The following is a 27,244-nucleotide window of genomic DNA, read 5'->3' on the forward strand; positions in this document are numbered from 1 at the left end:
GAAAGATATCCTCTACTTCAAACTTTCTTCCATCATGGTATAAGTTGTTGATGTCTTGTGGGCTACTCTTCTTAGACATCATAGTAATAATGAACCTATCATTGAACCTATTAAAAGATAGCCTCATCTTCAAATTATCTCTTCCATCATGGTATACAGATCAAGGCCAATGGTATCCGTGCCTTCCGTTGCACAACAACACATGGGGAGCACAACCATGTTCAGAACCATACGACAATCAAAGAAACCAAGTAGCAAAACCCTCATGTGGCTATATAGGTGGCTATGCATGTGGCTATGGGCACGCGGCTATATATGCATAGTAGCCACACCTATAGCTACATGTATAGCCATGTTGCAATCTACAAAAAAAGGGGCCAGAATGGGAGAGATGTCTCCACACATATCTCCCATTCTTTCCCTAGTTTGTTTTTTTAACATATATAAAATATATTAAATATGTTAAAAAAACAATGATAATTCATACACTACATGAGCATTACAATACTTAGCAAATGTCATTATATTATATATTCTCTGTTTCCCAAAAAAATTACATAAGTTGATTGAGTCCAAAAAGGCCATATACAAAATAAAGCATAATGAAAATCTATGGAGTTAAGGGCTGCATTGAGGTCCTCATCTTATTCATTCCGATTAGTATCGCCCCTTGCAACTCTACCCTCTTCTCTCACATTCCATTACTTCCCACTTGCACATGGGCACCATTTGCAGTAATACGCTTTATAGTAACATGATCCTAAAACAGAACAAAACTAACACAAGTGAAATTAGTTTTGAAAAAAATAAAGATATGATGGTTTTCGGAATGTTTTTACTTGCCATATTGCTTTCCAAGGATGGCCTCCAGAAATAACAATCCATCCTTCGTTTTTACCCTTTCAAAAAGAGCTTCTAAACCCTTTCAAAGAGAGCTTCTAAACCTAGTTGTAATGCAAAATCATACTCATCCTATATATGAAGGTGGTCCATTGTTTCAAGCTATAGACATATAAACAAATGAACATTTAATGTTGTTATAGGGCAACCCTTTTGCCTTAAAAGATAAGATACATGTGGATTACAAAGACTGTTAAGATACATGTGGATTACAAAGACTGTTAAGATATCTACTCCTCATTCACGTGTGTACTTACACATGATTTTTGAGATAAGATATAGTCTAAGAGGTAATATACTTACAAAGAATGTCGAGATATCTAACATTGCATTGCATATACTCTATACATAGGTTTAATGCATAGAGCTCATGCATAGGCTTAATACATGCATAAGCTCTATGCATTCAACTTATACATAGGCTTAATGCAAAAGCTCTATGGATAAGATCATGCATATGCTCTATGCATAGAGCTTATGCATAGACTTAATGCCTAGAGATTATGCATAGGCTTACGCATTAGTCTCATGCATAAGCTCTATGTATTAAGCTTATGCATAGGCTAAATGCACAAGCTCTATGCATAAGGTTTATTCATACATTCATACATAGAGCTTATGCATAAGCTCTATGTACACATAAGCTTTATGCATACATGAATGCATGTATGCATAAAGCTTATGCATAGGCCGGCTTGTGCATTATGCTTATGCATAAGTATAATGCACAAGCTCTATATATAAGCTTTATTCATACATGTATATAGGTATGCATAAAGCTTATGCATAGGCCGGCTTGTGCATTAATCTTATGCATAAGATCTATGCAGAGGAAAAAAAACACCCAAGTAAAAAATAAATCCCGATCCGGAGGTATAAAAATAGCAAAGATTTAAGTTAAGTGCTTTCTAGAAGCTTGCAGGTGGTTGAGGGAGTTTGGAGAAGCCTAAGATTCGAGCCTCCTTGCAATACAAAAGATGTGGGTCAGAGTCTCTTTCCTTAACGTAGCCACAAAAAAAAATAAAAAGATTAGTAAAATTTTTATTTAATAACTTAACTGAACTATTAAGGCATGCGTACAAGAGAAAGAGAAGAGGACAACATAAAGAAAAGAGAGAGAGGAAGCACATTGAGGTAACTCTTGTGTTGGTAGGCATATATAGTTGTTCTCACTTGAGATCTTTTCAGACCTATCCTTCCACTTAACAATTTCTCATCAGTACTTAGTACACCTTGTGTTCCGATCTTTGAACCTAAGAATTCTCCTTGGTTCATGTGGAAGTGTGGTAACTGCAAGGGATCAACTACAACTTTAAGACAAACTAAGTTATCTTGATGATACATTGTTTTCACATGCCATTGACATGAAAAACTAGGTGTACTTGAGAGCTCTGTGGCAACTCAAGTTGGTAGACTATGCTACCAATCATTTGTTAACTACGCTACTATGCTATGCTACCTTGTCTTTGCATAGCTCTACGGCCATAGGAGATCTAGACTAAAGTCCGTAAAACAACATAAATGGTGCAAATCTAGTCATGAAGAATTAAAAAAATAGATTCCAAAGGTGAGAGATACTCCTCTCTAGTATATTATTCATCTATGCATAAGCATATGCTCTAGAACCTTGTTGGGTTTGAAGTTTGACCACCATCAGTCAATGGATGGTTTACATCACTCTTACTTAGAGTGATATTTAACCTTTGATGACTATCAAACTTTCTATCTCTACCCAATGCTATATCTGCATGCAGGCCATATAGTTTGTAGAGATGTGTGATAAAGAGCCTTTCAAACTCAGATGTTTTCACATCTTATTAGTTGGTCAAATGTTGTCATTTTTACTTTTTCCTTCAAGAAGAGTTTTCATCCACGAAAACGGTTCAAAAACTTGTAAACAAGTGTCTTAGTGGTCATCTACCTCTATAACTTCCCTAAGTAACTATTACAAGGAAAGAAGTACACACATCACTTCACTACGACCAAGGAATTATGCAACACTCATGTTTCATCTCGAATACTAAACCATAGTTTCCACTTGCAACTATGAAGGATGTTAATAAAACACAAATTGCTAATAAGACAACTAGAAGTTCTCAAATCCTGAAAAACTTTGTAAAGAATGTTCTCCAACATTAAAGGAATTCCTTTACATGCCCTAGGACATCAAAGATGTTTTTCTCTAATGGCTAGATACCACATGGACTTTAATTTGACAAATTTATGCAACTTTAAGGAAAGCTACCTTTTTCTTTTCCCAAAAGTCCTTGTGTTCTTCCAAGAACCATTTACAAATCTTGCAACAAAGATGATCTCCACATAGACAACATCTATGTGATGCATTGTGTCTATGCACTACTACAAAATCAAGAGTAATGTGCACCAATAAGAGTACTACTCTGATTACATGAGTAGATTCATCCCTATCCACATGTTTACTCATGCAACCACTTTGGTTGATTGGCAATACATATTTATGTCTCTACGGACAACCATGTCTCTGCGGACATGTTTATGGGCTATCTATGGTCACATTCAAAAGCTAATAGCACCATCTAGACACACCTCTATATGTGTGGTCTCACTGGACACACCACTACTATATGTGAAACAATATCGTAAACCATTTCAATTATGGGAAATGATTTCCTATAAAGCAATAAACGAGATTCTTTATTGCTTACCTAGTCTGTATTTACATATGCTACGATATGTGGATTAGGTATACCTGCAACACACCTTACACTGATAGATAGAAAAAATCAATCTTTATACTTTAAGACTGCTTTGACATGAATAACACTATATTCAATTCGTGTTTAATACCAATATGAAGTTCGGCATATAATAAATTTTTGTTACCTCTTCATTACAATGGCGATGCACTACCTCCTCGTTGGTGGTAATTTACTACTCAACTGTAACCGATGACAACAAAAAATAATGGGACCTATACGCACTTCATAAATATATTACAAAACAAAAATTGTGTATGATTGTTCTTTTTTTCTAGCGAAGTAAATGGGAACAACATCCACTTTACCTTGTTTATCAAAACACCAAATCTTTCCCTTGATTTGGTTTAGTGACTTTGGACTCCTCTAACTGTAACTTTGTACCCATGAATATACCCTTCTCAAATTGGGATATTTACATATCCATCTTTAACAAGACGCTTGGGGCTCATCTAGATTGACTCAAAATCTTTGGCCCTATGGCACAAAGTATGAGGCATTCAACACCAAATTATTGTTGATCCAACATCTAGACAACATTAGGAACTCAATGGAGTCTTTTTGGGCCCTTTAATTTGCCATGAGGTTATGGAAACGTTTAACTTTTTGACAAATAGGAGCCCGCCATGTAAGCAAAAACCAATGGTTTGTAAGAGAGGTGTAAGAGTGGTCAAAGGGTGCACTTTTTTCCCCAAAAAGGGGAGGGGGCAATTTTAAAATTTTTGGACCTCCATAACTTCTACATACAAGCTCTGATTTGAGCGGAGATTACAGATCCGTGATCTACGCATCAAGAGCTTTCCATAGATATGTTACATGATATGGTTTTATCCGCTAGATTTTAAATTCCATTTTTCCCCCAAAATTTCAAATTCGAATAAAGTAGCCGTTTTGAAGCTTCAAATTAGAAAACGTTTCTTCTTAAGAGAAAAGGTTTGACTCCCTTAAACTGCCAAATAAAAGGGCCCAAGAAGACTCCATTGAGTTCCTAATGCAACTATGCCAATCTCTGAAATCTATGGTTCAGTATATCTAGCTATGAGTCCCACTAGGCAATGATACTACAAGGAAAAGTGACCATAGGCAGGTTTATAGACATGTTTTGACGACGTGGTAAAAAATGTTACGGGCGCATTTATAAGTGCATCTAAAATCGCGTCTACTACTGACACGCATCTATAATAGAGGCTATAAGCGCATCTATAATAGAGGCTATAAGCACATCTATATGTGCGTTTATAAGCACATCTATAATATAGGCTATAAGTGCGTCTATATGCGCGTCTATAAGCATGCTATACTGCATAATAGATGCGCTCTGGAATTTAAAAAAATTCCAGAGAGCTGCCTGTGCAAATGTACAGCTGCATTTTATGCACATACAATTGCAGTTTTTGCACAAGCAGCTCTCTGGTTTAAGGTTTTGCTTGCTTGTACATAGACGAATCAAGATCAGCAAAGATATCAACATAAAAACTTAAATTAAAGATAGATATGCACAAAAGGATTTGTGAACACACTTTGAATATTGATTAAAGAAGATGAGAAATTACATTTTATATCCAAAAATTTGTCCATACATGATCATAGCCACATAAGGCTTGAATAAAAACATAGATACATAAAGAAGATGAAAAAAAAATCATCTTATATCCAAGAAGTTAACCATGCATGATGGTAGCCACACGAGGCTTGAAAAAGAAACATAGTTGCATAAACCAAAATTATACATGAAGAAAAACTAGCGAGCGACTACTCGGAGGAGTCATCACTCTCTGAGTCTTCTTGTCCACCTTGTGCCTACACAAAGTGAAGATATATATAAATAAAAATAGAAAGTATTATAAAGGTCGAAACATGTTTTATAAATAAAAATAAAAAGTATTACGTGCATTGGTGTTCTCCTTACTCGATTGTATTGTTCGTCCTTCCCTGTAATCATTCCTTGTTTCTAAATGAAAGAAAATGTTATTTTTTCTTGTTTTGCCTAGTGAGATAAAAATTTCTAGAGAGTGGTAATTCAATATTGGGATATTTTTGGACATATAAATTCTACAAATATCAAAAATATGTTTCCTTGAAGTAAAAAATTAAAATAAATTTTCCAAGGTACAATTGGAATTAATTAAAAATGATTTAGAAGACCTTAGCCTAAGGGTCAAGATTTTTTGAAAATTTTAGATTATAGTCTAATTACGGTTCCTATGGACCAATAAGATTAATCCAAGTGTTGGGATGAGATAAATCCAATGAATAAAAGAAAATACCCAAAAAATAAGTAAATGCCCACATAAGATGAATAGTTGACTGAGTACAAGATTTATTAGTTAAAAATTATAAAATATTACTTAAAAATGAGATATTTTGGAGTAATCATTCACTTTTGACACCTTGATAAGGAAAGGGGAAGCCTTCAAGGAGGCACCTAATTCACATGTGTGGAGGAGTTTTAAACTCAAAAATAATAGGATATTCTTATCTCTCCTCTCTCCTGGACCAAACCAAATCAAACCAAATAATAGGATATTTGTATCTCTCCTCTCTCCTGGATCAAACCAAATAATAGGATATTTTTATCTCTCCTTTCTCCTAGATCAAAAAGGGAGCCAAACTTGTCCAAATCTTATCCAAATGCAGCCAAACTGAACCTAGAAATTTCTAGAACTTAGTTGGACTCAGTTAGTGGCCTCCATCACCTCTAAATAGACCCTCATTCTTTTGTATTCTCATCTGTGAACTAAACTATGCCGATATTACTATAAAATAAGCATATTTTCTATTATCCTCTAATAATCCTCTACAAATTGAAGAGATTGGAGCTTCTCTCTCTCTTCAACCTTCCTTGGAGTCTTCGTCAAAATACTAAACCAATTGATTGGTTGGGGGCCTCTCCAAAGACTAAAGAATCAAGCAAAGATGTAAGGTGTGGTTTATGGTCTTTTTTCTTAATCTCAAAATGTTTCTCACTTCTCAACCCCCCCTCAAGCTTGAGAAGCATTCAATTGAATGGCTCTTTAATGCAATTGGAACTCTCTAATGAATTTTAGTGATAAATCTTATAAAGTTTCCATTTATGCTTAAATGAAAATGTTTTTTAAGCATATCTCTCTCTCTCTCCCAAAGAATGGTCATTCCTATGACCTATTTTATATTCAAATGATGCTTCTCATGAAGCAATTCTCAAATCTAAAAGTGATTTCTATGCTTGTCAAATTATAGGCCAAAGAAGTGGCTTTTATGCTATTTAATTTATCAAAAACTTAGGAATCAAGTCCATAATTTGATATTGATCCAAATAATGGTTATTCCATCATATGGTATTACTAAACTTTATGCTTTCAAAATTATTAAAAATTATCAGTAATAGCAGCGGAGCTATGGTAAAATTTCTGAAAAACTAACACATAAATCATTTTCGTACATAATATGAAAAGAGGACTTCCTACCATATTCAAGGATTAATCATCCTAGGTTAATTTAATAATTCTCATCCTAGGTTAATTTAATAATTCTCATCATAACCATGGAAAATTTGATTTTCTTGTTTATGCATAAATAGTTTATTAGAAAAAAGAGAAATTTATAGTAATTCATTTTTAATGATAAAAGAGAAATCCCCATGACAATGGAAATCCATGTATTCCAATGAAGTAAGAGAAAAATTGGAATACTAAAATAATGTATATTTTATTTAAAAATGAAAGAAGGATTTTAATAAATTAATCTTTTTGCATAGATAAATTTAAATGATGAAAGAGGAATTCCCACCATAATTGGAATTCAACCATTTAAATGAGAAAAGTGGAATTTCTAGTGTAAAAGAATTAATGGAGATTTTTATTTAATTTTTAAGAGAAAATTTAGTTAAATTTATCTCTTTGCATAGATAAATTTAAATGATGAAAGAGGAATTCGCACCATAATTGGAATTCAACCATTTAAATGAGAAAAGTGGCATTTCTAGTGTAAAGTAATTAATGGAGGTTGTTATTCAATTTTTAAGAGAAAATTTAGTTAAATTTATCTTTTTGTATAGATAAATTTAAATGATGAAAGAGGAATTCCCACCATATTTGGAATTCAATCATTTGAATGAGAAAAGTGAAATTTTTAGCTTAATGGAATTAATGGATATTTTTATGTAAATTTTAAAAAGAAGAATTTTAGATAGACTTAATTTATGGTAAAAGAGGAATTCCCATGATAATTGGATTGCACTCATTAAATGAGAAAAAGAGGGATTTCAAGTTTATTAAAAAAAAAGGTATTAGTATTTAGTTAAAAGAAGAATTTTAATGATATTTAAGAAAAGATGGAATTAAATTAATTTTTAGTGTCAAAAGACAAATTTCCACCATAGTTCTACCTAATGAATTAAGGTCTTGAAAGTATGTGGCAGAAAGAATATCTTGGATATTTTAATTGAAAAAATCACTAGACTGAAAGGGTGAATCAGGTAATTGAAGATATCCTTCAGTCATGCTACGGGGCAAGGAACCCAAGAGAAGTGGTTAAGCCATTTGCATCTGGTTGAATTTGCTTACAATGCTCTTATCATCAAAGCATTGGGATGAGTCCTTTCAAAGCTTTGTATGGACAAGATTGCCTTACACCGTTGACTTGGTTTGACCCATTGATCAGAGTCGAAATGTCTAGACAAATGCTTGATGACATGGACCAGCAAATGCAATCAATCTGTAAAGATATAAAGGCAGCACAAGACAGGCAAAAGCAGCATGCAGATAAAAAGAGATCAGAGAGAGTTTGAAGAATCAGATATGGTCTTCATTCGAGTATGACCAAAAAGAAGTTCCTTATCCTTAGGGAAGTACAAGAAGCTCTCTCCCAGATACTATGGGCCATATACTGTTATAAAGAAAGTGGGCGATCTAGCCTACAAACTTCTTCTGCCTCCCCATCTCAAGTTACATGATGTATTCCATGTCAATTTGCTTAAGAAATATGTACCCAGCCTGAGTCACATGCTTGATGAACGAACAATTGATCTCTCCGACGACTCACGGGCAGATGGTACTCCAACCTAAGGAAATCCTTGATGTTCGGGAGAAGATTCTCAGGAGGAGCAGAGTCCTCAGAGAATTCTTAGTAAAGTGGAAGTTCTTCCCTCTAGAAGACGCCACCTGGGAGAAAGAAGAAGAGTTGGCGAAGGATTACCCCCACTTTGCGAGATGAGGACATCTCACGTTTTTCAAGTGGGAGAGGATGTAAGATCCCTCCTCAGCCTGAATAATGAATAAGCCCTTTACTTCAATCCCCTGTAATAATTCCCTATTTTTGAATACAAGAAAATACTATTTTTCCTTGTTTTGCCAAGTGAGATAAAAATTTCTAGAGAGTGGTAATTCAATATTAGGATATTTTTGGACATATAAATTCTACAAATATCAAAAATATGTTTCCCTAAAATTCTTGACATAAAACAATCATTTACAAACAGCATTTACAAACAGTATTTACAAACAGTATTTACAAACAGTTTACAACACAATTTCTATATTAACTTTCATTTTTCCACATTATCCCTCATCAATCTACGTTACTTATTCCATATTCCATTTATATGTATACTCATCCCATCACATCATTTCTATCTCATCATTTCAGATTCCCTCACATCACATATCGTATATTCACATCCATACATCCACATCTATATGCGTACATTCACATCTACATGCATACATCTACATCTCTATGCATACATCCACATCCACATTCACATTCACCTCCATACATCTACATCTACATGCATACATCCACATCTCCATTCACATCTACATCTATACATCTACATCTACATGCATCCATCCACCTCCACATCCACATCTACATCTATACATCTACATCTACATGCATACATCCATATCTTCATTCCCATCTACATCTATACATCTACATCTACATGCATCCATCCACCTCCACATCCACATCTACATCTATACATCTACATCTACATGTATACATCCACCTCCACATCCACATCCGTATCTATACATCTACATCTACATGTATACATCCACATCCACATCCACATCTATACATCTACATCTACATGCATACATCTACATCTCCATTCACATCCACATCTATACATCTACATCTACATGCATCCATCCACATCTCTATTTACATCCTCATCTATACATCTACTTCTACATGCATACATCCACATCTCCATGCATACATCCACCTCCACATTCACACTCACATCCATACATCTACATCTACATGCAAACATCCACATCTCCATGCATAATAAAATTCTTTTAATTAATCTAGGATGATAGTTCCTAGAATATGGTAGGAAGTCCTCTTTTTATGCTTTGAATGAATTTATTTTATGCGTAATTTCTATAAAAATTTTGCCATAGCTCCGCTACTATGACTGATAAATCTCAATTTTTTTCTAAGGGATAAAGCTTATCATTAGGGAAATAATTAGAATGGTCTCTAATTGGATCATCAATCCATAATGGATTGAATCATCAATATGCATAAACTAAAAGCACAGAAAAGAGCCATTAATTTGGCCTCAAGCATAGCTTAATTTTGGATTAAAGAAAAGCTTTATAAAAAGCTTCATTTGGATTGAGAATGGGTCATGAGTATGGCTATTTCTTGAGTGAGAGAGAGTAATTACATAAAAACCATTAGAATTTAAACATAAATGAAAATTAACTTCAATAGCATTTATTAAATTATGTAACTCTTCACTACTTTTCACCAATTAACTTCAATAGCATTTAAAAAACCATACCAATTAAACTTCTCAAGCTTGAGAGGGGTTGAGAAGAGAGAATCATTGAGAAATTATAGAAAAGATCAAAATTCAATATACTTACCTTATGATTTGCTTGATTCTTTATTCACGGTAGAGGCCCCCAACCAATCAATTGGTTTAGTATGTTGATGGAGCCACCAATGGGGATTGAAGAAAGAGAGAAGTATCAAAAACTAGTGAATTATTAAAGAATTCACAGTTCTTGGCTTAGGTAGAGTAGAGTAACAATGCCTAAGACACTCTATATTTTGGCTTAGGTGGAGTAGAGTAATAAAGCATAAGACACTATATATTTTGGCTTAGGAGGAGTAGAGTAACAAAGCATAAGACACTATATGTTTTGGCTTAGGTGGAGTAGAGTAACAAGGCATAAGACACTATATATTTTGGCTTAGGTGGAGTAGAGTAACAAAGCATAAGACACTATATATTTTGGCTTAGGTGGAGTAGAGTAACAAGGCATAAGACACTATCTACTAATTTGGCTTAGGTGGAGTAGAGTAACAAGGCATAAGACACTATCTACTAATTTGGCTTAGGTGGAGTAGAGTAACAAAGCATAAGACTCTATCTAATTTGGCTTAGGTGGAGTAGAGTAACAAAGCATAAGACACTATCTAATTTGGCTTAGGTGGAGTAGAGTAACAAAGCATAAGACTCTATATGTTTTGGCTTAGGTGGAGTAGAGTAACAAGGCATAAGACTCTATATGCTTTGGCTTAGGTGGAGTAGAGTAACAAAGCATAAGACACTATGTCTTTTTCAACAAGGGGAGGCTTCTATTTATAGGAAAATTTGAGCTCCTAACCAAACAAACCAATTCTAGATTTTTCCAAGTCAGTTTGGTCACTTTTTGACCATTTTTAGGTCAGTTAAGCTAACTTTTTGGAACTAGACTTGAATGAGGAGAGAGGAGAGATAAAATATCTCAATTTTTATGAGTTTAAAACTCATTCAAGCATGTGAAATATGCACCTCCTTTAAAGAATTCTCCTTCCTTACATATGTGTCATAATGGAATCATTTTAATATTGCTCATAGTTTTTTACTAATAAACCTTGTACATTTTCAACTCTTCATCTTATGTGAGCATTTAAGGGACTCCCCTTCCTTACATATGTGTCATAATAAAATCATTATTCCCAAAATATCTCATATTTTTAATATTGCTCATAGTTTTTTATTAATAACCCTTGTACATTTTCAACTCTTCATCTTATGTGAAATATGCACCTCCTTTAAAGAACTCTCCTTCCTTACATATGTGTCATAATGGAATCATTTTAATATTGCTCATAGTTTTTTACTAATAAACCTTGTACATTTTCAACTCTTCATCTTATGTGAGCATTTAAGGGACTCCCCTTCCTTACATATGTGTCATAATAAAATCATTATTCCCAAAATATCTCATATTTTTAATATTGCTCATAGTTTTTTACTAATAAACCTTGTACATTTTCAACTCTTCACCTCATGCGAGCATTTACTCATTTTTGGGTATTTTCTTTTTACAATTTGGATTTATCTCCTCCCTACACATGGATTGATGCTATTGGCCCATAGAAACCTTAATTGGACCATAGTCTAAAGATTTCTGAAAATCTAGACCCTTAGGCTAAGGTTCTTTATACCTATTTCCAATTAATTCCAATTGCACATTGGAAAATTCTTTTTAAATTTCTGTTTCAGGGAAACTCATCTGAATTATAAGAGATATTTTTCTATCCAAAAATATTCAAAATCTGAATATTCTCTCTCTAGAATATTTTCTCTCTCTAGGTTAAAACAGCCACAAACAAGATCTCTTATATTTTAGAAAAGGAATTGATTACAGGGGAATATACTAGACATCAAAAAGGGGTTGGGAGAGGAATCTTATATTCTACCCCACTTAAAAAACGCGAGATGTCCTCATCTCGCAGCTTGGAATAATTTCGCAAGATGCACGTATATGAGACTTAGAGAAAAATTTTAATCACGATTAACCACCAAGAAAAGTCTTAAAGAGAGCAAGATTCAAAATAAGAACAAGATTTAAACTTTATTCATTTACGGAACTTATACAGTAAAGATAGAAGAACTCTTTACACTTCCATGAGTCCGTCCATCATATGGTCACAAAAGCAGTCCTCACAAGCTGCACAAGTATAGGGTAACTCATCTATGGGAATGATTCTGCTGGTTATTGCCGCACCAATCTCAGTGGTATGAGGTGATCTAACAAAAGGACCTCTGAGAGGCAAGCCAAAAACGGGGTAAAGGCATATCTTCTCATGAGGAAGAAAACATGCCAGTAAGAAGACCCGCTCAGAAAACCCAAGATGCCTTGATCTCATGACACAGTAGTATCGGGGACCCAAACCCAAAGCTTCAATAACCATGGCCAAGCGGACATTGTTACGAAAGTGTTGCTGACCCCAGGGTGTTACCCTAGTTATGTTTTGATAGGTCCGCCATTTGGTCTGCGCTACAGAAGTTCCTAGGTGAGGAAAAAGTGAGCGCTCATACTGTTCTATAAAGTCTTTCTTCACAGACTCTCTTGCGTCTTGAAGGTGAGAAATCATCAGGGATAAAACTAATTCCTGTTGCCAAGCCATGAAGGAGATTAAGAAAGAAAGGAGATTGATGGGAGTAAGATTACTGTGAGCGACAAGTAAAAGTTACGACTTATATAAAAGAAGGAGCTAGCGTAACCTAGAAGCCAACGGTAACTTACCACTGAAGTTTTACCGTCTTTCCATGATTTGTGTTTGACACATTTTTCTATAGAAGGCATTAAGAATTTTGAGATGAGGAGATAAAAGAAACTTGTAGGCTAAGTCACCTACTTTCATTGAATTCAGATATAAGGATCACAATATCTAGGGGATAACTTCTTATACTCCCCAAGAGATAAAGAACTTCTTTTGGGCCATACTCGAATGAAAACCAAAACCTTGGTATCCAAAACACCGATTCTCACTTCTAAACTCATTGTTCTAAATCCTTAAAATAGGCGTGACTCCTGAGAAGTATTTTAGGAAAAGGGTATTCCTTTTTTAAACAGAAACTTTCTTTTATTTTAGAGAGGGAATAATTATAAGATCCGAAAGGGAGATTCTTACTCCTATATACCTCGAAGGCTGGGGAGGAATCTTACATCCTACCCCACTTAAAAAGTGTGAGATGTCCTCATCTCGCAAGGTAGAGGGTAGCTCTTATTCTTAAGATCCAATTTTTATTCTGGGGTTGCTTATATTCTGGTCAACCCAACAGAACACTGGGATAAATATCCCTTATATAGAACTCATCATTAAATAACAATTCATTCAGATTATATCATTCATATCTTTAACATGATAATGGTCCATTAGACCGAAAAGTTTCATTCGGAACATTCCTCCACACGGAAATTTCAGTCAAGCAAGTTCTCAATTTGACATCCCTTAACTTGATCTACCGGTTAAGTATTAACAGTAGCAATCTGACAGCACAACCCAATAATCTCATAGTGATTTGCTGAATTCGTTATCATCATTCTAGTTATGAATATCATCACAGGGACTCGTCCCATTCCCCCTCATTGTGGTTTCATTATATTTCAACTAATTTTTAAAAATCAACATTTTTCAATCAGCATTTTCAATCAGAATCCAAATCAATTCATCCATTCTCAAACAGAATTAAAAATCATATCAATCACATTCGAAATCATCATCTGGATAGCATTAACGCTTATAATTTCAAGTCTTAGATTTACTCGTATATACTGTCAGTAAAGAGCTGCAGTATACTCTCGGTATATACGGGTAGTCACGGCCCTTGGAATTATAAGGTAACTACTATCATGTCTAGGCCTCAAGCAAGTCAAGGATTCTATATAATTGTGGTACTTCCATCTGAAGACCCAACTACCAAATTACGAATTTCAGTTTGAATATCAAATTGTATGAATTATCTCACACAATTATAACCTTTTTGTGTTTCTTGATAAATTTTTGATATATTTATCTTCTCAGTTGATCTTTATTAACCAAATGCTCTGATACCAACTGTAAGATCCCTGTTCCCACCGAGCAACGGATTCGGGGTACTGGCAGCGGAAGTAGCACTTCTCGCGCGGGACAGGGGTCTCACACTCGGGGCCTCGCCCACGGATATCCGGATAAGAGACTAATCCGTCGGTTGTTCCAAAACCGAACCCGGAAAAACTTTCTTAACCGGAAGCACGGGCGATTCCACCAGGATAACTTTTTACTCTACGTAGTCAAGATCATTTCTGATCGAGATGATCCAATTACATCTATAAGATACTTAGTCAGTTCAAGGAAGAAACTTGCACTTGGATCATTGGGATCAACGCTTTTTTCCCCATTCAAGAGGCACAGCCGTTGATTCCTATCCATAGAACAGTTACTGTCCGGGATTTTTTTTTTTCTATCATAAAAACAAAAGTTTGAGTCTCGATTTACGGATCCATCAGTCCAGCCTAACCCCATCCAGTCCCATGGGTTAGCCAACCGCCCAACCACTGTAGTGATGGGATCCAATTAAGAATTTGGTTAGGTTTTGTCCCGGGTACCAAGGAAAAGAGTTCCAAGGCCCCCTAGCCGGATGTTCATGCAAAATAAAGCTAGTCACACCACTCACACACCCACCAATATGAAATTGCCTTTTTCAACTAGATTCAACCAGTTTAAAACAATCCTTTAATAAAACCATAGTATCATTGATCACCATCTTCCAATTTATCCAATTGATTCTTAATTTCCCATCATTCCTTCATCAGAGTATCTATGGCATCATTGGCAACTAGAACGCTCAGGAGCCGTTTCGATAGTTCCTAGCCCATAATACTCGGCAATATAATCACTTATCAAGATGGACTCTCGTTGAAGATCAGCAAGATCAACCAACGGATCCATATAAGGAGCCATGGACTCATCCATTGAAGACCAGCAAGGTCAATCAACCAGATCCATGCTCGATTTCAGAAAACAACTCCAACTCTGTTCCAATATCTTCCTCGACGCACGCGTTGTCGTGCCACAGCACGTCTATGGTGTGAAACCATGCATGTGAGGTTATTAAATGCAAATCCAGATGCATGGGATTAAGTGCCTGTGTACATATGAGATGTATGGCGTGTGGAGGGTTTTGCTTTTGAGGGCGTCGCCAGATGTACAGGTTTGATGATTTTTCAGGAAGCATGTCAGGTGTGTGTTTTTTTTCCGGAGTAAATATGGGAGATCTGGAGCTTATTCGGGATGTAAGTATGGCACCGACTGTGGTCGTATTTGGGAATTCATAATGTTGATGATGTGGATGATGACAGTTGGCAGCATTGTTTGGAAAGCTGATGATGTTCCTGATGACAGGGTATTGGACATGGCACCGTGGGCATCATTATTTTTGAAAGAGGTTCAGCATGTGAACTTGAAATTCAAGTAGGGAAGAGTCATTGTGTTGGATGGTCTATTTTTGAGCTTTAAAATAATTGATATATATCACAAATGGCCATAAATAGAATCAAGGTGTGGAGCCTTGTATGGGCTGCAGCGCAACGACTCGAAGGTTGGCGAAAGCTGCTGGATGAGAGCGGCAGCCGTCTGGTGTGAAGGGCGGCAAGGAAAAGTAAAGGGAGGTTGATAACCAGAAAGGAAGGGCAAGAAGACACATCTACTGGAAGGAATCGAGGGGTCTGGGAGCTCATCAAGGTGTGCAGGTAGGTCATTCTGACGTAAAAAAAAATAGGAGAAAAAACGTGCACATCAAGGGAGCTGCTAGCCTCGTCTAGCGAAGGAAGGAAGGGCTACGTGAGAGTCTGCCAAGCAAGCAACAGAGACTTGGTGGAGGTGGTGTAGCATAGGAGAGGAATTCGAAGGAAAGGAAGTGGTGATTTCAAGCGAAACTGGGGAAATAACGTAAAAGCGGGAAGGTTTGAGCATGCACTACTAGTCAGTGTGCTGCTGAGCAGCAGTGGAGATGAGCAGCAGTGGAGATGCCCATCAATGCAGGGATACTCTGGAAGGACTGTGGCACAGGCTACCAGAAGGAACATGAGAGCGTCTAAGAGCACATGAGGTTTAGGAGCTGCTGTGCTGGTGCTGAATCGAGAGGTCTGCAAACTCATAAAAGTGTGCAAGCAGGTCACTCCAACGTAAAGAGCAGGACAAGATAACGTATATGTCAAGAGGGAGCCAGCGATGCTAGACGTTGGTTTGCTACTCTGCAGAGGCCAGAAGGTATTTCTAAAAACAAGGGCTACTCTGTTGAGGTCAAGAAGGGGTGCTTGCGTTCATCTAAAGATGATTGATGTCTGAGAAATTGATCATCAAGTCTAGAGAAGGAAGGGAGAGCTGTGTGAACCAGAAAAGGAAAGAGTGTCGGTCTGGTTGCAATACAAAGTACTTTTTTTTGAACATCTGTGTAAAGAGGCAAGTGCTCGGGTGGTGCCCTTGTGTGTATGATGTTTTTATGCTGCCTGGAGCTCTGTTTTGAAATAGAAGAAATAATATGGAATGAAAATATGGAATATAAAGTTGTTTTTTTTCAGTTAAAAGGGAAGGCTACTGGTCTATTATAATACACTTTGATGAAGTTGAATGGCCAGATAGTGATTGGGTGGTAGAAGATGATGGATCTGAAGAAATTCTTGATGTACAGCTAGTAAGGGATTCAGATCTTGGATAAACTTTTGCTGGTGATGCCCCTTGAAGTTCAACCACTTACTCTCACAGCCAGAAGCCTCGCGCTTTCCCAGCGACACCGCCCACGTCACGACAGCGTGGGTATCCTAGGCGACCCAGAGCCCGAGCACCGTATGGTCAGCACCCTCTAGGATCCTTCGCAGGTAACCTAGCGCTTCACGCATAGGCCGCTTCCTTGGCCCCTCATCCACCGTACCGGAAGCTCACCATTTTAATCGCACCGAGGCTGGTCAAGACCTCGGCCGACCTTGCTACGCGAGACGTCCTTCATTGACTCCCTGTCAGCAGTTGCAACTTTACCATCACGACTTTAATCACAAGACGGTCAAAATGCTCCCCCCAGCATTCTTGACATAAAACAATCATTTACAAACAGCATTTACAAACAGTATTTACAAACAGTTTACAACACAATTTCTATTTTAACTTTCATTTTTCCACATTATCCCTCATCAATCTACGTTACTTATTCCATATTCCATTTATATGTATACTCATCCCATCACATCATTTCTATCTCATCATTTCAGATTCCCTCACGTCACATATCGTATATTCACATCCATACATCCACATCTATATGCGTACATTCACATCTACATGCATACATCTACATCTCTATGCATACATCCACATCCACATTCACATTCACCTCCATACATCTACAGCTACATGCATACATCCACATCTCCATTCACATCTACATCTATACATCTACATCTACATGCATCCATCCACCTCCACATCCACATCTACATCTATACATCTACATCTACATGCATACATCCATATCTTCATTCCCATCTACATCTATACATCTACATCTACATGCATCCATCCACCTCCACATCCACATCTACATCTACATGTATACATCCACCTCCACATCCACATCCGTATCTATACATCTACATCTACATGTATACATCCATATCCACATCTATACATCTACATCTACATGCATACATCTACATCTACATGCATACATCTACATCTCCATTCACATCCACATCTATACATCTACATCTACATGCATCCATCCACATCTCTATTTACATCCTCATCTATACATCTACTTCTACATGCAGACATCCACATCTCCATGCATACATCCACCTCCACATTCACACTCACATCCATACATCTACATCTACATGCAAACATCCACATCTCCATGCATAATAAAATTCTTTTAATTAATCTAGGATGATAGTTCCTAGAATATGGTAGGAAGTCCTCTTTTTATGCTTTGAATGAATTTATTTTATGCGTAATTTCTATAAACATTTTGCCATAGCTCCGCTACTATGACTGATAAATCTCAATTTTTTTCTAAGGGATAAAGCTTATCATTAGGGAAATAATTAGAATGGTCTCTAATTGGATCATCAATCCATAATGGATTGAATCATCAATATGCATAAACTAAAAGCATAGAAAAAAGCCATTAATTTGGCCTCAAGCATAGCTTAATTTTGGATTAAGGAAAAGCTTTATGAAAAGCTTCATTTGGATTGAGAATGGGTCATGAGTATGGCTATTTCTTGAGTGAGAGAGAGTAATTACATAAAAACCATTAGAATTTAAACATAAATGGAAATTAACTTCAATAGCATTTATTAAATTATGTAACTCTTCACTACTTTTCACCAATTAACTTCAATAGCATTTAAAAAACCATACCAATTAAACTTCTCAAGCTTGAGAGGGGTTGAGAAGAGAGAATCATTGAGAAATTATAGAAAAGATCAAAATTCAATATACTTACCTTATGATTTGCTTGATTCTTTATTCACGGTAGAGGCCCCCAACCAATCAATTGGTTTAGTATGTTGATGGAGCCACCAATGGGGATTGAAGAAAGAGAGAAGTATCAAAAACTAGTGAATTATTAAAGAATTCACAGTTCTTGGCTTAGGTAGAGTAGAGTAACAATGCCTAAGACACTCTATATTTTGGCTTAGGTGGAGTAGAGTAATAAAGCATAAGACACTATATATTTTGGCTTAGGAGGAGTAGAGTAACAAAGCATAAGACACTATATGTTTTGGCTTAGGTGGAGTAGAGTAACAAGGCATAAGACACTATATATTTTGGCTAAGGTGGAGTAGAGTAACAAAGCATAAGACACTATATATTTTGGCTTAGGTGGAGTAGAGTAACAAGGCATAAGACACTATCTACTAATTTGGCTTAGGTGGAGTAGAGTAACAAGGCATAAGACACTATCTACTAATTTGGCTTAGGTGGAGTAGAGTAACAAAGCATAAGACTCTATCTAATTTGGCTTAGGTGGAGTAGAGTAACAAGGCATAAGACACTATCTAATTTGGCTTAGGTGGAGTAGAGTAACAAAGCATAAGACTCTATATGTTTTGGCTTAGGTGGAGTAGAGTAACAAGGCATAAGACTCTATATGCTTTGGCTTAGGTGGAGTAGAGTAACAAAGCATAAGACACTATGTCTTTTTCAACAAGGGGAGGCTTCTATTTATAGGAAAATTTGAGCTCCTAACCAAACAAACCGATTCTAGAATTTTCCAAGTCAGTTTGGTCACTTTTTGACCATTTTTAGGTCAGTTAAGCTAACTTTTTGGAACTAGACTTGAATGAGGAGAGAGGAGAGATAAAATATCTCAATTTTTATGAGTTTAAAACTCATTCAAGCATGTGAAATATGCACCTCCTTTAAAGAATTCTCCTTCCTTACATATGTGTCATAATGGAATCATTTTAATATTGCTCATAGTTTTTTACTAATAAACCTTGTACATTTTCAACTCTTCATCTTATGTGAGCATTTAAGGGACTCCCCTTCCTTACATGTGTCATAATAAAATCATTATTCCCAAAATATCTCATATTTTTAATATTGCTCATAGTTTTTTATTAATAACCCTTGTACATTTTCAACTCTTCATCTTATGTGAAATATGCACCTCCTTTAAAGAACTCTCCTTCCTTACATATGTGTCATAATGGAATCATTTTAATATTGCTCATAGTTTTTTACTAATAAACCTTGTACATTTTCAACTCTTCATCTTATGTGAGCATTTAAGGGACTCCCCTTCCTTACATATGTGTCATAATAAAATCATTATTCCCAAAATATCTCATATTTTTAATATTGCTCATAGTTTTTTACTAATAAACCTTGTACATTTTCAACTCTTCACCTCATGCGAGCATTTACTCATTTTTGGGTATTTTCTTTTTACAATTTGGATTTATCTCCTCCCTACACATGGATTGATGCTATTGGCCCATAGAAACCTTAATTGGACCATAGTCTAAAGATTTCTGAAAATCTAGACCCTTAGGCTAAGGTTCTTTATACCTATTTCCAATTAATTCCAATTGCACATTGGAAAATTCTTTTTAAATTTTTGTTTCAGGGAAACTCATCTGAATTATAAGAGATATTTTTCTATCCAAAAATATTCAAAATCTGAATATTCTCTCTCTAGAATATTTTCTCTCTCTAGGTTAAAACAGCCACAAACAAGATCTCTTATATTTTAGAAAAGGAATTGATTACAGGGGAATATACTAGACATCAAAAAGGGGTTGGGAGAGGAATCTTACATTCTACCCCACTTAAAAAACGCGAGATGTCCTCATCTCGCAGCTTGGAATAATTTCGCAAGATGCACGAATATGAGACTTAGAGAAAAATTTTAATCACGATTAACCACCAAGAAAAGTCTTAAAGAGAGCAAGATTCAAAATAAGAACAAGATTTAAACTTTATTCATTTACGGAACTTATACAGTAAAGATAGAAGAACTCTTTACACTTCCATGAGTCCGTCCATCATATGGTCACAAAAGCAGTCCTCACAAGCTGCACAAGTATAGGGTAACTCATCTATGGGAATGATTCTGCTGGTTATTGCCGCACCGATCTCAGTGGTATGAGGTGATCTAATAAAAGGACCTCTGAGAGGCAAGCCAAAAACGGGGTAAAGGCATATCTTCTCATGAGGAAGAAAACATGCCAGTAAGAAGACCCGCTCAGAAAACCCAAGATGCCTTGATCTCATGACACAGTAGTATCGGGGACCCAAACCCAAAGCTTCAATAACCATGGCCAAGCGGACATTGTTACGAAAGTGTTGCTGACCCCAGGGTGTTACCCTAGTTATGTTTTGATAGGTCCGCCATTTGGTCTGCGCTACAGAAGTTCCTAGGTGAGGAAAAAGTGAGCGCTCATACTGTTCTATAAAGTCTTTCTTCACAGACTCTCTTGCGTCTTGAAGGTGAGAAATCATCAGGGATAAAACTAATTCCTGTTGCCAAGCCATGAAGGAGATTAAGAAAGAAAGGAGATTGATGGGAGTAAGATTACTGTGAGCGACAAGTAAAAGTTACGACTTATATAAAAGAAGGAGCTAGCGTAACCTAGAAGCCAACGGTAACTTACCACTGAAGTTTTACCGTCTTTCCATGATTTGTGTTTGACACATTTTTCTATAGAAGGCATTAAGAATTTTGAGATGAGGAGATAAAAGAAACTTGTAGGCTAAGTCACCTACTTTCATTGAATTCAGATATAAGGATCACAATATCTAGGGGATAACTTCTTATACTCCCCAAGAGATAAAGAACTTCTTTTGGGCCATACTCGAATGAAAACCAAAACCTTGGTATCCAAAACACCGATTCTCACTTCTAAACTCATTGTTCTAAATCCTTAAAATAGGCGTGACTCCTGAGAAGTATTTTAGGAAAAGGGTATTCCTTTCTTAAACAGAAACTTTCTTTTATTTTAGAGAGGGAATAATTATAAGATCCGAAAGGGAGATTCTTACTCCTATATACCTCGAAGGCTGGGGAGGAATCTTACATCCTACCCCACTTAAAAAGTGCGAGATGTCCTCATCTCGCAAGGTAGAGGGCAGCTCTTATTCTTAAGATCCAATTTTTATTCTGGGGTTGCTTATATTCTGGTCAACCCAACAGAACACTGGGATAAATATCCCTTATATAGAACTCATCATTAAATAACAATTCATTCAGATTATATCATTCATATCTTTAACATGATAATGGTCCATTAGACCGAAAAGTTTCATTCGGAACATTCCTCCACACGGAAATTTCAGTCAAGCAAGTTCTCAATTTGACATCCCTTAACTTGATCTACCGGTCAAGTATTAACAGTAGCAATCTGACAGCACAACCCAATAATCTCATAGTGATTTGCTGAATTCGTTATCATCATTCTAGTTATGAATATCATCACAGGGACTCGTCCCATTCCCCCTCATTGTGGTTTCATTATATTTCAACTAATTTTTAAAAATCAACATTTTTCAATCAGCATTTTCAATCAGAATCCAAATCAATTCATCCATTCTCAAACAGAATTAAAAATCATATCAATCACATTCGAAATCATCATCTGGATAGCATTAACGCTTATAATTTCAAGTCTTAGATTTACTCGTATATACTGTCAGTAAAGAGCTGCAGTATACTCTCGATATATACGGGTAGTCACGGCCCTTGGAATTATAAGGTAACTACTATCATGTCTAGGCCTCAAGCAAGTCAAGGATTCTATATAATTGCGGTACTTCCATCTGAAGACCCAACTACCAAATTATGAATTTCAGTTTGAATATCAAATTGTATGAATTATCTCACACAGTTATAACCTTTTTGTGTTTCTTGATAAATTTTTGATATATTTATCTTCTCAGTTGATCTTTATTAACCAAATGCTCTGATACCAACTGTAAGATCCCTGTTCCCACCGAGCAACGGATTCGGGGTACTGGCAGCGGAAGTAGCACTTCTCGCGCGGGACAGGGGTCTCACACTCGTCGGGGCCTCGCCCACGGATATCCGGATAAGAGACTAATCCGTCGGTTGTTCCAAAACCGAACCCGGAAAAACTTTCTTAACCGGAAGCACGGGCGATTCCACCAGGATAACTTTTTACTCTACGTAGTCAAGATCATTTCTGATCGAGATGATCCAATTACATCTATAAGATACTTAGTCAGTTCAAGGAAGAAACTTGCACTTGGATCATTGGGATCAACGCTTTTTTCCCCATTCAAGAGGCACAGCCGTTGATTCCTATCCATAGAACAGTTACTGTCCGGGATTTTTTTTTTCTATCGTAAAAACAAAAGTTTGAGTCTCGATTTACGGATCCATCAGTCCAGCCTAACCCCATCCAGTCCCATGGGTTAGCCAACCTCCCAACCACTGTAGTGATGGGATCCAATTAAGAATTTGGTTAGGTTTTGTCCCGGGTACCAAGGAAAAGAGTTCCAAGGCCCCCTAGCCGGATGTTCATGCAAAATAAAGCTAGTCACACCACTCACACACCCACCAATATGAAATTGCCTTTTTCAACCAGATTCAACCAGTTTAAAACAATCCTTTAATAAAACCATAGTATCATTGATCACCATCTTCCAATTTATCCAATTGATTCTTAATTTCCCATCATTCCTTCATCAGAGTATCTATGGCATCATTGGCAACTAGAACGCTCAGGAGCCGTTTCGATAGTTCCTAGCCCATAATACTCGGCAATATAATCACTTATCAAGATGGACTCTCGTTGAAGATCAGCAAGATCAACCAACGGATCCATATAAGGAGCCATGGACTCATCCATTGAAGACCAGCAAGGTCAATCAACCAGATCCATGCTCGATTTCAGAAAACAACTCCAACTCTGTTCCAATATCTTCCTCGACGCACGCGTGGGTATCCTAGGCGACCCAGAGCCCGAGCACCGTATGGTCAACACCCTCTAGGATCCTTCGCAGGTAACCTAGCGCTTCACGCATAGGCCGCTTCCTTGGCCCCTCATCCACCGTACCGGAAGCTCACCATTTTAATCGCACCGAGGCTGGTCAAGACCTCGGCCGACCTTGCTACGCGAGACGTCCTTCATTGACTCCCTATCAGCAGTTGCAACTTTACCATCACGACTTTAATCACAAGACGGTCAAAATGCTCCCCCCAGCATTCTTGACATAAAACAATCATTTACAAACAGCATTTACAAACAGTATTTACAAACAGTTTACAACACAATTTCTATTTTAACTTTCATTTTTCCACATTATCCCTCATCAATCTACGTTACTTATTCCATATTCCATTTATATGTATACTCATCCCATCACATCATTTCTATCTCATCATTTCAGATTCCCTCACATCACATATCGTATATTCACATCCATACATCCACATCTATATGCGTACATTCACATCTACATGCATACATCGACATCTCTATGCATACATCCACATCCACATTCACATTCACCTCCATACATCTACAGCTACATGCATACATCCACATCTCCATTCACATCTACATCTATACATCTACATCTACATGCATCCATCCACCTCCACATCCACATCTACATCTATACATCTACATCTACATGCATACATCCATATCTTCATTCCCATCTACATCTATACATCTACATCTACATGCATCCATCCACCTCCACATCCACATCTACATCTACATGTATACATCCACCTCCACATCCACATCCGTATCTATACATCTACATCTACATGTATACATCCACATCCACATCTATACATCTACATCTACATGCATACATCTACATCTCCATTCACATCCACATCTATACATCTACATCTACATGCATCCATCCACATCTCTATTTACATCCTCATCTATACATCTACTTCTACATGCAGACATCCACATCTCCATGCATACATCCACCTCCACATTCACACTCACATCCATACATCTACATCTACATGCAAACATCCACATCTCCATGCATAATAAAATTCTTTTAATTAATCTAGGATGATAGTTCCTAGAATATGGTAGGAAGTCCTCTTTTTATGCTTTGAATGAATTTATTTTATGCGTAATTTCTATAAAAATTTTGCCATAGCTCCGCTACTATGACTGATAAATCTCAATTTTTTTCTAAGGGATAAAGCTTATCATTAGGGAAATAATTAGAATGGTCTCTAATTGGATCATCAATCCATAATGGATTGAATCATCAATATGCATAAACTAAAAGCATAGAAAAAAGCCATTAATTTGGCCTCAAGCATAGCTTAATTTTGGATTAAGGAAAAGCTTTATGAAAAGCTTCATTTGGATTGAGAATGGGTCATGAGTATGGCTATTTCTTGAGTGAGAGAGAGTAATTACATAAAAACCATTAGAATTTAAACATAAATGGAAATTAACTTCAATAGCATTTATTAAATTATGTAACTCTTCACTACTTTTCACCAATTAACTTCAATAGCATTTAAAAAACCATACCAATTAAACTTCTCAAGCTTGAGAGGGGTTGAGAAGAGAGAATCATTGAGAAATTATAGAAAAGATCAAAATTCAATATACTTACCTTATGATTTGCTTGATTCTTTATTCACGGTAGAGGCCCCCAACCAATCAATTGGTTTAGTATGTTGATGGAGCCACCAATGGGGATTGAAGAAAGAGAGAAGTATCCAAAACTAGTGAATTATTAAAGAATTCACAGTTCTTGGCTTAGGTAGAGTAGAGTAACAATGCCTAAGACACTCTATATTTTGGCTTAGGTGGAGTAGAGTAATAAAGCATAAGACACTATATATTTTGGCTTAGGAGGAGTAGAGTAACAAAGCATAAGACACTATATGTTTTGGCTTAGGTGGAGTAGAGTAACAAGCATAAGACACTATATATTTTGGCTTAGGTGGAGTAGAGTAACAAAGCATAAGACACTATATATTTTGGCTTAGGTGGAGTAGAGTAACAAGGCATAAGACACTATCTACTAATTTGGCTTAGGTGGAGTAGAGTAACAAGGCATAAGACACTATCTACTAATTTGGCTTAGGTGGAGTAGAGTAACAAAGCATAAGACTCTATCTAATTTGGCTTAGGTGGAGTAGAGTAACAAAGCATAAGACACTATCTAATTTGGCTTAGGTGGAGTAGAGTAACAAAGCATAAGACTCTATATGTTTTGGCTTAGGTGGAGTAGAGTAACAAGGCATAAGACTCTATATGCTTTGGCTTAGGTGGAGTAGAGTAACAAAGCATAAGACACTATGTCTTTTTCAACAAGGGGAGGCTTCTATTTATAGGAAAATTTGAGCTCCTAACCAAACAAACCGATTCTAGAATTTTCCAAGTCAGTTTGGTCACTTTTTGACCATTTTTAGGTCAGTTAAGCTAACTTTTTGGAACTAGACTTGAATGAGGAGAGAGGAGAGATAAAATATCTCAATTTTTATGAGTTTAAAACTCATTCAAGCATGTGAAATATGCACCTCCTTTGAAGAATGCTCCTTCCTTACATATGTGTCATAATGGAATCATTTTAATATTGCTCATAGTTTTTTACTAATAAACCTTGTACATTTTCAACTCTTCATCTTATGTGAGCATTTAAGGGACTCCCCTTCCTTACATGTGTCATAATAAAATCATTATTCCTAAAATATCTCATATTTTTAATATTGCTCATAGTTTTTTATTAATAACCCTTGTACATTTTCAACTCTTCATCTTATGTGAAATATGCACCTCCTTTAAAGAACTCTCCTTCCTTACATATGTGTCATAATGGAATCATTTTAATATTGCTCGTAGTTTTTTACTAATAAACCTTGTACATTTTCAACTCTTCATCTTATGTGAGCATTTAAGGGACTCCCCTTCCTTACATATGTGTCATAATAAAATCATTATTCCCAAAATATCTCATATTTTTAATATTGCTCATAGTTTTTTACTAATAAACCTTGTACATTTTCAACTCTTCACCTCATGCGAGCATTTACTCATTTTTGGGTATTTTCTTTTTACAATTTGGATTTATCTCCTCCCTACACATGGATTGATGCTATTGGCCCATAGAAACCTTAATTGGACCATAGTCTAAAGATTTCTGAAAATCTAGACCCTTAGGCTAAGGTTCTTTATACCTATTTCCAATTAATTCCAATTGCACATTGGAAAATTCTTTTTAAATTTTTGTTTCAGGGAAACTCATCTGAATTATAAGAGATATTTTTCTATCCAAAAATATTCAAAATCTGAATATTCTCTCTCTAGAATATTTTCTCTCTCTAG

Source organism: Cibotium barometz, chromosome 35 (assembly GCF_041138505.1).
Source record: "Cibotium barometz isolate CiBa-2024 chromosome 35, ASM4113850v1, whole genome shotgun sequence".
Lineage (NCBI taxonomy): Eukaryota > Viridiplantae > Streptophyta > Polypodiopsida > Cyatheales > Cibotiaceae > Cibotium > Cibotium barometz.